General features: G+C 39.3%; 1 protein-coding gene across 2 annotated transcripts in view; it reads left to right on the forward strand.

Moving 5' to 3' along the window:
* Positions 1-17,500, forward strand: part of Naxd (NAD(P)HX dehydratase) — an 82,510-nt gene that overhangs the window by 30,178 nt on the left and 34,832 nt on the right. The window contains exon 1 of one of the 2 annotated variants that reach the window (XM_068352857.1): positions 8,176-8,328. The exons of the other annotated variant lie outside the window; for it this stretch is intronic. The gene's annotated coding sequence lies outside the window, so the exon portion shown is untranslated. Of the gene's footprint in view, positions 1-8,175; positions 8,329-17,500 lie in introns of those variants that run through there. 2 annotated transcript variants of the gene reach the window in all.

Below are 17,500 nucleotides of genomic sequence, written 5' to 3' on the forward strand. Positions count from 1 at the left end.
GTATATGGTTTATAATGGATGTTATTTACCATTAAGTAGATGAATAACAGTTTAATTTTTTTAGATTTGTAAACCCCAACCATTATGGGTATAAATGATAAGTGAGAAAGAGAAATTATGCATTTTCCCCCGATATAAAATTTTAATGCCTTAAAATAATTTTTCTACTATACAGTATGTGCTTTTTCATTACAATTCATCTGCCTCACATTAAAAATGATATTTTAATTATAAAATAAATTTTTGAATATACTTACCCGGTGAATATATAATAGCTGCAACTCTGTTGCTCGACAGACACATACATAAAAAAACTGGCGAGCGATCGCTATGCAGGTTGCGGGTGTGCCCACCAGCACCAACTGTCGGCCAGATACCACTCTCGGATGTAAACAAAACCTTCAATTTCTTCTCATCCCACTGCGTCTCTATTGGGGAGGAAGGGAGGGTCATTTAATTTATATATTCACCGGGTAAGTATATTCAAAAATTTATTTTATAATTAAAATATCATTTTTAAATATTTAACTTAGCCGGTGATATATAATAGCTGATTCACACCCAAGGAGGTGGGTAGAGACCAGAGTTAATTATGTTTACAGCGTATAAGCTAAGAGTTTTTTCATTTTGGCAGTTATCAATATAACAAAACCAAAATAAATAGGTACCTGGTGAGGAAGTTGACTTAGACGATTACTCTGCCTTGTAAGTCTGTCTTCCTCACGGAGCCCAGCGATCCTCTTAGGATGCTGACAGACTCCCAGGAGCTGAAGTATCAAGGGCTGCAACCCATACAACAGGACCTCATCAAACCCCTAATCTGGGCGCTCTCAAGAAATGACTTTGACCACCCGCCAAATCAATCAGGATGCGAAAGGCTTCTTTGCCTTCCGAACAACCCATATAACAATATTAAAAACATTTCAAGAGACAGATTAAAAGGATATTGGAATTAGGGAAGTGTAGTGGTAGAACCCTCACCCACTACTGCACTCGCCGCAACGAATGGACCCAGTGTGTAGCAGTCCTCGTAAAGAGTCTAGACATCTTTTAAGTAAAATGACGCGAACACTGACTTGTTTCTCCAAGAAGTCGCGTCCATAATACTTTGCAGAGATTTATTTTGCTTGAAGGCCACGGAGGTTGCTATATCTCTAACTTCGTGCGTCTTAACCTTAAGCAAACATCGGTCTTTCTCATTCAAGTGAGAATGAGCTTCTCGTATTAAAAAAATCTGATAAAATATGACAAAGAATTCTTTGACATAGGCAATGAAGGTTTCTTAACTGAGCATCATAATGCCTCAGATTTCCCTCGTAATGACTTAGTACGAGCTAAATCGAACTTAAGAGCTCTAACAGGACATAATACTCTTTCCAGTTCGTTGCCTACGATCTCTGATAAGCAAGGAATATCCAAAGATTTAGGCCAAGGACGAGAAGGCAGTTCATTTTTGGCCAGGAAACCAAGTTGAAGTGAAACAAGTGGCTTTTTTCTGTAGAAAAGCCGATGTTCTTACTGAAGGCATGAAGTTCACTGACCCTTTTAGCCGAAGCCAAGCACACTAGGAAAAGTGTCTTGTGGGTGAGATCCTTCAGGGAGGCTGAATGTAATGGCTCAAACCTGTCTGACATGAGGAACCTTAGGACCACGTCTAAGTTCCATCCAGGAGTTGCCAAACGACGTTCCTTAGAGGTCTCGAAAGACTTAAGGAGATCTTGGAGATCTTTATTGTTGGAAAGATCTAAGCCTCTATGTCGAAAGACCGAAGCCAACATGCTCCTGTAGCCCTTAATCGTGGGAGCTGAAAGGGAGCGAACCTTTCTCAGATGTAAAAGAAAATCTCCGATTTGGGCTACAGAGGTACTGGACGAGGACACAGATGCTGACTTGCACCAGTCTCGAAAGACTTCCCACTTCGACTGGTATACTCTAATGGTAGAAGCTCTCCTAGCTCTTGCAATCGCACTGACTGCCTCCTTCGAAAAACCTCTAGCTCTTGAGAGTCTTTCGATAGTGTGAAGGAAGTCAGACGAAGAGCGGGGAGGCTTTGATGGACATTCTTTACGTGGGGCTGACGTAACAGATCTACCCTTAGAGGAAGACTTCTTGGAAAGTCTACCAGCCATTGAAGTACCTCGGTGAACCACTCTCTCGCGGGCCAGAGGGTAGCAACCAACGTCAACCTTGTCCCTCCGTGAGAGGCGAACTTCTGCAGTACCTTGTTGACTATCTTGAATGGTGGGAATGCATATAAGTCCATAAAAGACCAATCCAGTAGAAACGCATCTATGTAGATTGATTCTGTATCTAGGACTGGAGAGCAAAAGATTGGTAACCTTTTGGTCAACGAGGAGGCAAAGAGGTCTATGGTTGGTTGACCCCAAGAAGCCCAAAGACTCTTGCCCACGTCCTTGTGGAGGGTCCATTCCGTGGGTATCACCTGACCCCTCCGACTGAGACAGTCTGCCAAGACGTTCAAGTCCCCCTGGATGAATCTCGTCAACAGGGAGATGCCTCGAATTCTAGACCATAAGAGAAGGTCCCTTGCGATCTCGAGCAGCGTGAAGGAGTGTGTGCCTCCTTGCTTGGAGATGTAAGCCAAAGTTGTGGTGTTGTCTGAGTTGACCTCTACCACTTAGTTTCGAAGACGCTTCCTAATATCATCAAGGCCAAGTGGACTGCTAATAGCTCCTTGCCGTTGATGTGCATGCTCTTCTGACTTGAGGTCCACAGACCAGCGCATTCCCGACCGTCCAGGGTCGCACCCAACCCAAACCCGACGCGTCTGAGGACAACACGTGGTTTGGGTTCTTGACTGCTAGGGATAGTCCCTCTCTCAGACTGATATTGCTGTCCCACCATTTCAGGCATGCCTTTATTGGTTCGGAGACTGGGAATGATACCGTCTCTAATGTCTTGTCCTAGTTCCAGTGAGAGGCTAGATGGAACCGGAGAGGCAGAAGGGGTAGTCTCCCTAGTGAGACAAACTGCTCCAGGGATGAGAGAGTCCCTACGAGACTGTTCCAACTCCTGACTGAATAAACGTTTTCTTTTCAGCATTAGTTGGACTTCGAGCAGGGCTTGACTGCGAATCTCCATCCCCTAAAATAGAATAATCTGGGATGGGATCAGTTGGGACTTTTAGATTGACCACAAGTCCCAACTCCCTGGCCAGACTCAACGTCCAATGTAGATCCTGCAGACAGTGAAGGCTGGACGATGCTCTGAGAAGCCAGTCGTCCAAGTACAGGGAGGCTCGGATCCCCGATAGCTCGAAACTGGTACCCCACATTCCTGTAAACAAACCTCAGAAATGGTTGGGAATCCGGGTGTATAGGAATGTGGAAGTATGCCTCCTGAAGGTCGAGAGAGACCATCCAGTCGCCTTCCATAAATGCTGTCAAGACAGCCTGGAAGACTTCATCGTGAAGTTTGTCTTGACAATGAACACATTGAGCGCACTTGCCTCTTACGTACTACTGCAGTGAACATGGCAGCCAAATCATGGAGCCATCCCTGAGGGACTTGTTCCTGCAGAGAACGTGGCTGTCAGATCATTGGAGCCATCCCTGAAAGCCTTGTTTATGCATGACATAATTGTACAGCAAAACTTCAAAGGCTCGAAAACAGCTGTGAAGTTGACCTGTAAAATCTTGGAGCGTCTCATGGCCAGGCGCCAGGGAGAGAGTATGAGGTTTGAGAAGTCTATCTGGGCAGAGGCAGGAACTCCCAAGCCGAGAACTTCTCTCGTGTCATATCAGACTCTCGCTCTATAAGCCAGTTTAAAAGAAGGGAAAGCAAAGGCTGTATCCCCCAAACTCCTCCTGGTGATAAACCAGTCGCCTAGCAAACGTAAAGCTCTCTAGGAGAGCGAGAGAGCACTAGCTTATAAAACAATGGCTTCAAAGTAGCTAGGCCTAGTGTAAGCTCTGACGTTTAGGCGAACGAGGAGCAGCAGTTACAAAAAGATCCGGACAAAGATCCTTAAAAATCAGCATGATTTATTTAAAGTCCATAGAGGGCTAAGCAGCTTTAGGCTCCTCTCCGTTTGACAGAGTCCTCAAGGGAATATCAGTAGGAGGGGGAACAGCAACTTCCTCATCTGAAGGAACCTTGTCCAATAATAGCTGAGTCTCAAGCAAGGGAGAGACCTACCGTGGTGGCAATACTTTACAAGCAGAGTCCACACGCACTGGTGCATTAGTAGCGGACCAGGACGCAACGTCATGTAACTGCTTGACAGTCTGTGAACTGTCAACAACAACAGGTGCGAAAGACCAGGACGCAACGTCATGTAACTGCTTGACAGTCTGTGAACTGTCAACAACAACAGGTGCGAGAGACCAGGACGCAACGTCATGTAACTGCTTGACAGTCTGTGAACTGTCAACAACAACAGGTGCGTGAGGACGCACAGCGTCCACTCGAGACTGCTTTGACCGCCTAGACTAAGCAGTCAAAACAACTCTAGAATGCGGAGGTTGACGCTCAGCGTCAAAACAAGTCAACTCCGATTGTTAGCGAACGTCCTGAACGTCAACAGGAGCATCAGCAAGTGGCCTAACGTCCAAATTTGGCTGAAAATCCACACGAGACCGCATCGAGTGTGGTTCTAAACAACCTGACTGACGTGACTTAGCTACGCCAACGTCAACAGGACGCACAAAGGAACGTTAGGGTGGCTGAAAGCCAAGATCTCGATGAGATAAACGGCTAGGCTCAACGGACTTATCGGCAGAATAGTCTTCCATAAGGGAGGCAAGCTTATTCTGCATGTCTTGCCGTACAACCCATTTAGGATCAACGGAAATGGTTGCGGTAAGAGACGAGGGTAACGTCTGTGACCGCAAAACCTTGCCAACAAAAAGACTCTCGGAGTCTGTGTTACGCTTTTGTTAGGCGGCGAGCAGTCTTCCGATGACTGCATAGGGTCAGAGCTGTCCTAATGGCTACAACCAGGACGCTGGACCTGTCCTGAAAGGACTGACTTTCGCTTAAGGGCCTCGAAACCTTGTTTCAGATTTCTTATGCGAAAAGCCTTCGGATGACGAGGAGAAAATCGTCTCTCTCGCCTTATGGCAGGGGTGATCTTGGTAAGATACACCCGATACCATAGAGGGAACGTCTGTTCGCTGATCAAGGCCTCTCGAACCCATAAGTCGTACGACATTACTTCTCCCCTGGGCTTGGGAGCTTGCAAGAGGTCCCGGACTAGGCGAACGACAGGCACGAACAGACGAACCCTCGGTCGCAACACTGATCACTTTGCGCAATATCACTTTATCACTACGATTTTCTGTTTTGCACTTATTTCACTGAAATCGAAACTTTTACTGATTTCTACCTGAAGCACGCAATTCTACCCTCATCAAAAGGTTATAATTGCGAAATCAGTCGTATAATGCAAGCACATTAATACCAGCAAAAAACAGTAAACATCTTTTAAGATAAAAATTTCAGTGGCTGGGGAAGAGATTAAACACTAGTTCATTCAAAACTACGTTTTCAATCTCTCACCGTACATTGCCTGGGGACGAGAATAAAAAACTAAAAACGTTTTATCCTTTCTCCCCGTACAGAGACTAGGGACGAGAGTAACTCGAGAACAACGTTACCCGCTTGAACGGAACGTTTTCTCTCCTCTCTCTCCCTCCGTCTCTATGTTTCTCTCTCTCTCTCTCTTGATTTCGCACCTAAGAGAAGAGCCCACTTACGTTTCGTCAAAAAAACATGTTATTTGACCAAAGGAAAAAACTGAAAGGTTTTTCAATTAAAAAGTTCCTTTAAAATAGAATTTAAAACATTTAAGCTTTGAAAGAAGAATGAACAAAACGTCAGAATCGATTTACTCTTTCTGCAAAGTGAAACCGTGATACTCTCTCTCTCTATCGTAACGATAGAGCGCAAACTGCGTAGCATAAATAAACTAAACGTTAGTTCATCTTTGAAACAGTACGAAGACTATTCAAAGAAAATCTTTCATAAAATATCTATTAAAAAATATTCATTTAAAAAGTTTTAAATCATTAGCTCTTTAAAAGCTATTTACGATTGAAAGGGCTAAACGTTGTTTAACTTCGGTTTCCAAGTTAGGACCGCCTACTCTCAGGAAAGGTCGCATATAAACAAATCATTAAAATTTATTTTTATGTTTATTATAAATGGAAAGTTAATCGAAGAGGCCTAATAAAGGCGGTGAGATATAAAATATATAGAGGAAAATCTATAATTAATTTATAACGTGATAAGATAATTGCTAAAAGCCTAAACACACTTCCGTCTAAGGGAAGGGTCGGCCATTTAAAAGTCAAAGAAAGTCCATACTCTCTTTGTCATCAAAAATTAAATCTATCCAAAAACGAGTTCAAGGAATTATTTGAAGAAAAACACCTGTACTGCGAAAGCTCAAACCAAATTAAAGTACTTCACCAAATATGATGGGAAAAACTCCAGGTTCAACAGCGAGTAAAAGTACGTCTTGTCGACACGTCGACAGAGAAGAAATTGAAGGTTTTGTTTACATCCGAGAGTGGTATCTGGCCGACAGTTGGCGCTGGAGGGCACACCCGCAACCTGCATAGCGATCGCTCGCGAGTTTTTTTTATGTATGTGTCTGTCGAGCAACAGAGTTGCAGCTATTATATATTCACCGGCTAAGTTAAATATTTAAAAATAATCATAACCATAGAAGTTTTAAGCAGGTATTATAGTTGGGCTTAAAATTCCTAAGGTTCTACATCCTACCTGGAAATAATTTTTTCCAAAAAAAACAGAGCTGTGTATTAAGCTATTAAATACCATTACAATGCTCAGAGTTAACAAAATAAATAAATGTCAAATCATAATTGGTAACTTCTCAGTAACCTTACTTGTATAAATGTGTCCAGAAGGGTATTTGGGAGGTATGTATGGTAGCAGCCATCTGTATGTATTATTATGTCTAACTTAGAATACGGCAGTGTTAGGGGGGTCGCAGGTGGGCGTTAGCCCCCCGTTTGGTAAGTAGGTAAGGACACGACTCGTAGGTTAGGTTAGGGGGGAAAGTTTAGTTCAATTGATGTCCATTTTTAATGAACTCGTGAGGAACTGGCCGCTGATATACAAAGGCTCCAGGTATTCTTTGGTAATGTTAAGTGTTAAAGAAAATTTGTAAAAATCAAATAGAAAGATATAACATCACTATCGCATAAGAAATTTAGTTATTTTGAAAAAAAAAACTTACTAGATTATTTGTTTAGTACACGTACATGAATAGACAAGAAATAGCCAAGTTAACCTAACACAGGATACTAAACAGAACACAAGCAGCCTGTCATTCTTGGTCATGGCATATCTTATGGAATTGTGCCATAGGTCTACGCCATAGAAAAGGGGACCGAAAGGTTTTTAGTTTATATGAACAAAATACCTTAAAAGGAAAGGACAAGACCTAGCCATACACTTGGAAGACTCACTGACATGACCCATTTCCTCTTGCCCGAAGTTGTACTTTCGCAGTCCAACCAAATGCTAATAAAGGATTTAAAAGCTGAAGGACACGAAATAAACCTAAAATCTTACTTGTATGTGACCCTCACGACGATACCAGGGTGGAGTTTATAAAAAAGGGGTGGATTTGTTGACACTTCCGCCCTACGAGTCTGTCTTTACAGTGTAAACAAATAGCCGTCCCAGAAACAAATGAGCTCCCAACAAGCTCTTGACCATGTTTATTTTCTAATAATTTTATTTCCTTTAAAGAAACAAATGTGTTTAAAATGTTAGATATATAAGTGAGTGATGGTACATTTCAATCTATACAAGTAAAGTATAAGATTACGCATTTTCCTAGAATGAATCAGCTGTCGTTTAAGATGATTACTTGTCTTATTTGGTGACCTTTGCAGTCACATAAGAAATGGCTATGTATATTTTCTTTCACAATGCAATTAGATACATTTAATCTTTATAAATGTTATCTAAATGAAACTACTAGTGTTCGCTTTAAAAATATAGACTAATAATTTTGATTACTTTCATTCTTTTTTTCCTACATATTGTGCATTATATCGATTTGTTTTATGTATAAATATTTCAATATTGTGAAATAGATATATATTATTATTACTTGTGTAAAGCTTATATCATCGTCAATTTTAGGAAAACACGTAATATCCATAGAATAATGGGGTCGTACCCATAACAACATTAGTTAACCTCCACACAACATTGTTATTGTTGATCAGCTGTTAGTGGTTGACCTGGTGGGTTCCAGTGAGAGAGAACTGTCACTTATATATATAAGCGATTTCTGGTAAAGTTCACAATTCATCTTTTACAGACACGGTAAGAATTCAACTTATAATGTTTCTTACTTGTTATTTGAACTGAATTATTGTATGGCAGTTCCATGTAGTGTCAGATATCTAACCTAAACAAAACCGGGTATTTGGCTACACGGGGCTATCAGTATACTGTGGCATGGTTATCTTTTCTGTTCAACCTTATTATTGTGGATAATGGCCGCTCGAGTCAACATTTTCTATCAATTTTTATTCCTTGTATCTTCTTTCCCTGTTACACCATACCCATGTACCTCCTCGCCACATCTATAAATCTGATGTGCTGACCCTCAGACTCCTCCCCATTACCGTATATGACGGCCTATAAGCACGGGCATATGAGACGTACCTTCAATTCAGCAAGTCAGATTCAGGAAAAAGTTTTTAGTGTATTTAAGCTTATATTGTTGGGAGCCTTTGTATATCAGCTGCTAGTTGCTCACGCGTTCATTGAAAATGGACATCAACTAACCTAAACTTTCCCCCCTAACCTAACCTTCAAGCCATGTCCTTACCTACATACTCTCCTTTGCGATTCCCCTTAAACTGCTGTATTCTAAATTAACCATATTAATACATACAGGTGACCGTTATCATACATGCAGCCCTATCTTCTTCCCTAGTTACACCATACCCATGTACATCCTAGCCACATCTATCCATCTGATTTGCTGACACCCCAGACTCCTCCCCATTGCCGTATATGACGCCCTATAAGCACGGGCATATAAGACGCACCTTCATTTCAGCAGGTCAGATTCAGAAAAAAAGTGTTTTTAGTGTATTTAAGCATGTATACAGTCTAGCCGTATATTACACAAGCAGAAACATACCGTATATTTCTGTGCCTAAGACAACATTCAGGTAAGACGAAGTCGAAAATTAGGCCAAATGCCTTTAGGTTATATCTGCTATATAAGACTACTGGTGAGTTACAAAACCATCAGTGTATAGGCTAACTTTTGCTGTATATGTAAAAATCTAAAATAAATTGGATAAAGACAATTTTAGGTAAATTTTTAGTTTCAGCCAAATTTGGAAAAATGCAATAAAAATATATTTGTTGCATCAGAAATAGTGTGGTTTCAATGAATTTAACGTTTATTTTGACTGCAAACCAACCGATTTAGAGATTTACTATGTATACCCTAGTTCATCCCACCAATTATGGGGGACACCCTTTGGGAACCGGGGTTTTGGGTGGGGGAAGGGGGGGGAGGGTGTTGGGGCATTGAATGATATTTGCAATAAATGAATAATTAATGTTCCAGCACCCCTCCCCCATACCCCTAACTAGGCCTACCGGGGGGAGGGGGGTAGGGCCCCCCAGCTACCCCCCCTTAAAGCCACAGTAATTTTCAGGGCACCACAGAACCTAACAAACCCACCTAACCTAACCTAGGGGCCCTGTACCCCTACCGGGGGGGGCTTTGCCCCCCCTGCGACCCCCCCTTAAGGCCACAGTAATTTTCAGGGCACCACAGAACCTAACAAACCCACCTAACCTAACCTAGGGGCCCTGTACCCCTACCGGGGGGGGCTTCGCCCCCCCTGCGACCCCCCCTTATGGCCACAGTAATTTTCAAGGCACCACAGAACCTAACAAACCCACCTAACTTAACCTAGGGGCCCTGTACCCCTACCGGGGGGGGCTTCGCCCCCCCTGCGACCCCCCCTTAAGGCCACAGTAATTTTCAGGGCACCACAGAACCTAACAAACCCACCTAACCTAACCTAGGGGCCCTGTACCCCTACCGGGGGGGGCTTCGCCCCCCCTGCGACCCCCCCCTTTAACCAGGGGTAAATTTGAATATATATATTTTGTTAAATCACTTCTTACCTTAAACGGAAGATGACGATGAAGATGTGGAAGGCTGTGGTTGGCCCTCTTCTGAATCATCAAGTACTGGAATACGTTCAGATTTGGTACAATACCACACATGTCTATCCTCACAAAAAAGTAAAGGCGAATCACATTTACCACACTGGACACTTAAAGGTAATACGGAATGCTCCCTTAGAAAACGATTCACTACTTCAGGAGTTCCATTATAATTCCCATGAAATCGGCCGATCACATCAAAATAGGAATAACGACATATTTCACACAACCGTACCGGAGGATCCATGACAGTAAAATGACGTGTGATGAAAATATAGAAACCGGAACTTTTGAAAACCGAAAACAAACGACAATCACGGGTTTCTCCCATAATGAAATAGGGAAAAAAACAAAAGAGTATCGTTTACAATGTTATATTGCACGAAAAACAGATCCTTGAAACAAGACTGAGAGACCAATGAATCGTTCAATAATAACCCTTGAAAAGAACCCAGTAGTATTTTGATTGGAGGAGCGACATTAGTGGGAGGAGCAAATGCGCATTCAAGTAAATATTGTCACATTACGCAATGGGGCGGAGCCAAGTAAGATGAAAACAGACATACAAACGAACAAGAGCTACCTTGCGTGCCCATGGAAAGATATACACTAAACTTAGAAAAAGTCAAGACCTTCAATTCCTGAAATATTTTTTTTCTCTGTAAGTATGCATTAGCGACAATAATGTATTGAGAAGAAGTGTTTTGTTATCACGTGCTTTACTAGGAAAATATATTAATATAATACATTTCCCAATTTGGTTGAATCCAAAACTTTACCCAATTGGATATCATGCTATTGTAAAACACGCAAGTACGCTGCATAAAACCGAAACCAATCCTTTATTTATATTTCATCACTGATCAAACGACCACACGAACATATTTACACATCTGTGTATAATTTAGCTCTTTCAGTAACATATCTTACAAAGTACTGGTTATGTAATAAGGTTATTCGGATTCAGGTCGAGGATTCACCTTTTGCATTGGCGCCTCCTGTGTCTTTTATTTTTGTATGTTCCTTATTTTCACTAATTTATTTTACTTACTTTATAGCTAATAATTCAAAATAAATAAAATAAAGTGCGATTTTATATCCAGTTTTTCCTAATAAACGCTGCCTAACACAGAAAACATTTTGTTTACATTTCATCTCTGATCATAACAAAAAAACGAACACATTTACAATTGCAAGTGATAACTAATGATAAAAAGAACTTTTAGTAAAGATGTTATTGCAAATATATTACTTGCCATATCCCTAAAAATTCCTACACATCGCATAACAGGAAAACCATTTTGGTTGCGTTTAGTCAACAATAACAAAGTACTGCTAATGATAGTATGATGTGACAGAGAAGACGGTGCTTGATTGTAGAAAGAGTGGTGATAATTCAAATCATAGTGTATTTTTATTGAAAAATAAATATGCTAATCTAAATTTGATTACTACCATTATTAACAATACCATTAAGATTATCGAAGGTTAAGGAAGAGAAAGTTAAAGGTTGCTGAGAAGTTAGAACATAACCTTAACTTGATGTTTACATTTTGTCAACTAATGTTTAAAAATGCAAGTCACAGCATTTAAGATTAGATTGCTTTAATTTTTACCAATTAATTTTTAAAGCACCGGTTATAATACAATAATACCAGCAGTAAAATAAGAATGCAGGGAGTTATGTTGGTAAAAATACTGAGCATGAGCTGGGTTAGTGAGTGTCAGAGAGAAGATTAGTTTAGGCCTATGTGAGGTCTCAAACTTCACCTACGATGTATGAGACGCAGGGCGATTTTTTTAGCCAAAGTTTTGAAAAAGAAAGTGTGTCCTATAGGCCGTCAAATACGGTACTGTCATGTTTTTACCCCTCTTGGTTGATTTCCCCTCCTCCCTTCATATTACATGGCCATAGTATCTCAGACTAGCTTCCTTAGCCTTCTCTTTTATATTACATATACCACAAGGTAAAATTAAAGTTTAACCCGAGACAACATTTCTAATAGATAAAATAACTTTTCCTACAGTAAATATTGTGCTTTCAACGAATTTGATACATTTTCTCCGGAAATAAGCCGTTTTTTCCGTTTTCCCCCCTTCCCAATGGACACAGGTGGGAACCCTGGACTTTTGGGGGTTGTAAACAGGTAAATGTGATTATTTACTACCGAAATAAAGGTACGATGGATTGCAAACACACTATTAACTGTAGGAAAAAGTTTGTTCCATAAGGAAAATTTTTCTTCAAAGAAAATACAAATTTTGAGATTCATTCAAAAGGCCACAAAACCTAACACATCCTACCTCACCTAACCTAGTAGTTCCCAGGTCACAGACCTAGCCCAGGACCAATCCCCCTGACCCCCCCTTCCAAGGTTACAGACCAAGCCAGGGGCAAGTGCCCCCAGACCTCCCCTTCCCAGGTCACAGACTTTTCTGCGGGCAAGCCTCCCAGACCCCTGTTTTCCAGGTCACAGACCTATCCCATTTGCCAAGCTCCTGGACCCCCTTTCCAGGTCACAAACCCTGAAAGTAAGTCATAAATAATGTTATTCTTCATTTCCTCCATATTTATTAACACTGTAACTACTACAGGGTCCTAGAATTAAAGTACCAATAAGGGCTTCCCTTACATGCAGATACATGCGAACCTTAGGATGTAAACAAACAAATGAGAAAGAACTCCGGAGCTTAAAATACCAATATTTATTTTGTAATTTTTCATGGATTTTTTATACATCCCAGAGAATAATGTATAGAGATGAAAAGGTTTATTTAGTAATTGTTTAAAACACCACGCTTTCCATTTACTCCAAAATAGTACAATCCTGCAGTTCTTATCTTCGTACACAGTAATTAGGTGGTTATTTAAATTCTGGGAAAGCAATAATTAGCAAGATATGTTGAGGAAGGGGGAAGGGGTTATAAAAAGAAAATAGCTTGGTTTCCTCACCAAACGACTTGGAGCCGACATGTCAACATAGTCAACCAAATGGAATTCGTGATGCCAGCATACATAAACAGAAGTTCGTGATTTCAGCGTACATTTGATATACTGTATATTCAAAATATACTTAATAAAAAATGGAGTGATTACTCAAAAGTGTCACTATTTGTAAATTGCATATTTTATGGACACTTTTGAGTAAATTAATCCATTCTTAATCAAGTATATTTTGAATATACAGTATATCAAATGTACGCTGGCATCACGAACTTCTGTTTATGTACACTGGCATCACTAATTCTGTTTGGTTGACTATGTTGACATGTCAGCTCCAAGTCGTTTGGTGAGGAAACAGAGCTATTTTCTTCTTATAACCCCTTACCCCTTCCTCAACATATCTTGCTAATTATTGCTTTCCCAGAATTTAGATAACCACCTAATTACAGTACTGTGCAAGAAGATGAGAACTGCAGGATTGCATTAGTTAGGAGTAAATGGAGAGCGTGGTGTTGTAAACAATTACCGTTTATTTTACCATTATTTATCAATACCCCAGTAAATTTTCCCCACCTAAAACCCCAACTTCCTATTGGGTGGCCCCCATTACCAAAGGATATATTAGGGTATATCATATTAACTATAAATATTTGTGATGGAAATAAAGGTAATTTTTGAAGAAAACCAGCGTACTTCTACATGAAACCCCATTTCTTTATTACCTCAGCCAACGAAGTTGGAAGGCGGTCATGTTTTCGTCCCTGTATGTGTGTGTGTGTGTGTGTGTGCACAGCTTCCTGGCCACAGTTTTAATTATTATTATTATTATTACTAGCCAAGCTACAACCCTAGTTGGAAAAATAAAATGCTACAAGCCCAAGGGCTCCAATAGGGAAAAATACCCCTGTGAGGAAAGCAAATAAGGAAATAAATGATGAGAACAAATTAACAATAAATCATTCTAAAAACAGTAACAGCGTTAAAATAGATATGTCATATATAAACTACTGTATTAACAACATCAAAAACAGATATGTCATATATAGGCTAAACTATAAAAAGACTCATGTCAGCCTGGTCAACATAAAAACATTTCCTCCAACTTTGAACTTTTGAAGTTCTACTGATTCAACTACCTGATTAGGAAGATCATTCCATAACTTGGTGACAGCTGGAATAAAACTTCCAGAATACTGTGTAGTATTAAGCCTCATGATGGAGAAGGCCTGGCCATTAGAATTAACTGCTTGCCTAGTAATGAAACTTGCAGGGATTAACTGTTATGTAACAAGCTGGAAATTATTAAATTTTGGGAGGTCACAGTCACGGTCAAGCAAAATATCCAATTCACGTAATTAGCCATAAGTTTGGACATCGCGGTCACAGAGACTTGAAACTTGGTTCATATTTGAGTGTATGAAAATCCACGCCAATTAATACATGTTAAGGTCAAGGTCGACAAATAAGCTGCTGTGATGGAGGTCTGCACTCTACTGTTGTTCAGTTATATTACCTTCCAGATACACATTCTTATTCTATGTTGACTACCCTTCCTTTTCAATAGTGTTATTCCAGTAATGCATCTTGTTATGCTAAACAATAATATTGGGGAATTGATTTGGAAGTCTAAATGAAATAGTAACCAAGTATATTTAACTTTATCAGGATGAATCAAGAATTGGGATTTTATATGCATATATATATATATATATATATATATTGTTAATAGCTTATATAGGACATATCTGCTTAGACGCTGTTACTGTTTTTAGAATGATATATTGTTAATTTATTCACATCATTTATTTATTTCTTTATATCCTTTCCTCACTGGGCTATTTTTCCCTGTTGGAGCCCTTGGGCTTATAGCATCTTGCTTTTCCAACTAGGGTTGTAGGATGGCTAGTAATATATATATATATATATATATATATATATTAACTTATACTTTTTATAACTTATTGATCAGAACAAATATCTGTCTACATTGCTTATCTAGCTGGTCATCATAGGACATTGAAGACTTGGGGAGGGTGTCTTCTGGGTGGGGTATGCATTGGTTCACGAGACAGGGGAGGGGAAGGGGGTAGGGGTATTTTTAAACCACAGCAGCTGAAGGTAGAATCGAGACTGAAGATTCTGTGGGATCTGTTATTCTTTTAAATCCCCGTGTTTGTTTTATTCGTTGTGACGAAGTTGTGTTTACAAGATTATATATATATATATATATATATATACATGTGTATATATATATGTATATATATACATATGTATAGATTATATGTATATATATATGCATATACATATGTATATGTAATATATATATATACATATATATGTATATAATATATATATATATATATATATACATATGTATATATATATAATATATATTCTGTATATACATATATATATATATATATATATATAGCCACTAACCTTTAGTGTCTTTGCATTTAATTGTAAAATCTATTATCTTATTGTGTGCGTTCTTCCTCTGTTATGTTTGATCAGATTTTTTTTTATTTTTTTTTTAGGTTTTGCAAAAGTTTTGAAGGTTTTTAGAGATTTTACAATAAATGACTGCTTTTTTTTTTACATTTATAAAGATTTGATATAATTATCTTTAACGATGTTAGATAGTTTGAGATCGTATCATACACGAATGTAATTTCATTTATTTCTAGATAAATTAAAGACTTCATAACTATTTGTGTTGACATTAGTCTCACTTTGGAGCTCGTCTGCATCTCTCTCTCTCTCTCTCTCTCTCTCTCTCTCTCTCTCCTTCATATCTGATGAGTCATGGAAAAAGAGATGTTTAGGATGATGACGTCATGATGCAAGGCGAGACGGGGTGATTTACTGATGTCAGTGACATTAGACTGATTAGGTGACATCGCAACATATCAAGGCCGTTTCTCTCTCTCTCTCTCTCTCTCTCTCTCTCTCTCTCTCTCTCTTTGGAGCTACTCCCTATCTGGGAGAAATTTTTTGTTGATATATATATATACATATATATATATGTATATATATAAACCAGTATATATATACACATATATATATGTATATATATGTATATATATATATATATATATATATATGTATATATATATATATATATATACTTGTTTATATACATATATATATATACTTGTTTATATACATATATATATATATATATATCATCAACTGTAGTCCACTGCAAAATAAAAGCCTTAGACATGTTCTTCCACTTGCGCTTGTTTATGGTCTTTCTGTGCCAGTCCAAAACCTGCAAACTTTCTCAGCTCGTCAATCCATCGTCCTCTCTTCCTTTCCCTGCTTCTTTTACAATCTCTAGAGACCCATTCTGTTATTCTTAATGTCCTATTTTTTGTCATTTTCATTATATGTCCTGTCCATGTCCATATTTTCTTACATGTTGTTAGAATATCCCGTACACACACACACACACACACACATATATATATATATATATATATATACTGTATATGTTGAATGGAATGGAGAGTTACTTGAAGTAGATCAGTTTCAAGTACTTGGGGTCGGTTGTTGCTGCAATTGGTGAAGTGGAGGTAGATGTACGTCAGAGAGGGAATGAGGGATGTAAAGTGTTAGGGACAGTGAAGGGAATGGTAAAGAATGGAGGGTTAGAAATGCATGTAAACTTTGTTCTGTGTGAGGAAGTGATTGTACCAACTGTGATGTATGGATCGGAGTTTTGGGGAATGAAAGTGACGGAAGACAGAAATTGAATATGTTCGAGATGAAGTGTCTGAGGAGTATGGCTGGTGTATCTCGATTAGATAGGATTAGGACCGAAGTAGTTAGAGTGAGAAGGGTGTAAACAATTATTTAGAAGCTAGAGTGGATATGAATGTGTTAAGGTGGTTTGAGCATGTAGAGAGAACGGAAAATGTCAGTCTGCTGAAGAAGGTGATGCATGCAAGAGTTGATGGGAAAAGTACAAGAGGAAGGCCAAGGTTTGGGTGGAGGGATGGAGTGAAGAAAGCTTTAAATGATAGGATAGATGTGAGAGAGGCAAAAGAGGGTGCTAGAAATAGGAAAACTTTCAACTGGGGTCCTCAGGACACTAGGAGAATTGGAAAACCCAAGCCTATATGGCTGAGGACTATGAAGTGTGAAGTAGGAGATGATGAATGGAGAAGCATTGATTAAAAAGCTCAAGATAGAGACGACTAGTGAAATCTAACCAAGGCCCCTTTCTTCAATAGGCGTAGGAGGAGATGATGATGATGAGAAATTATGAATGAATGGCAAGTGATGTGACACAGTTCTGATAGGTCCTGTTGCTTCCTCCTCTCACCTTGGTGACCGCTGAGGTAG

This window comes from Palaemon carinicauda, chromosome 29 (genome assembly GCF_036898095.1).
Source record: "Palaemon carinicauda isolate YSFRI2023 chromosome 29, ASM3689809v2, whole genome shotgun sequence".
NCBI lineage: Eukaryota > Metazoa > Arthropoda > Malacostraca > Decapoda > Palaemonidae > Palaemon > Palaemon carinicauda.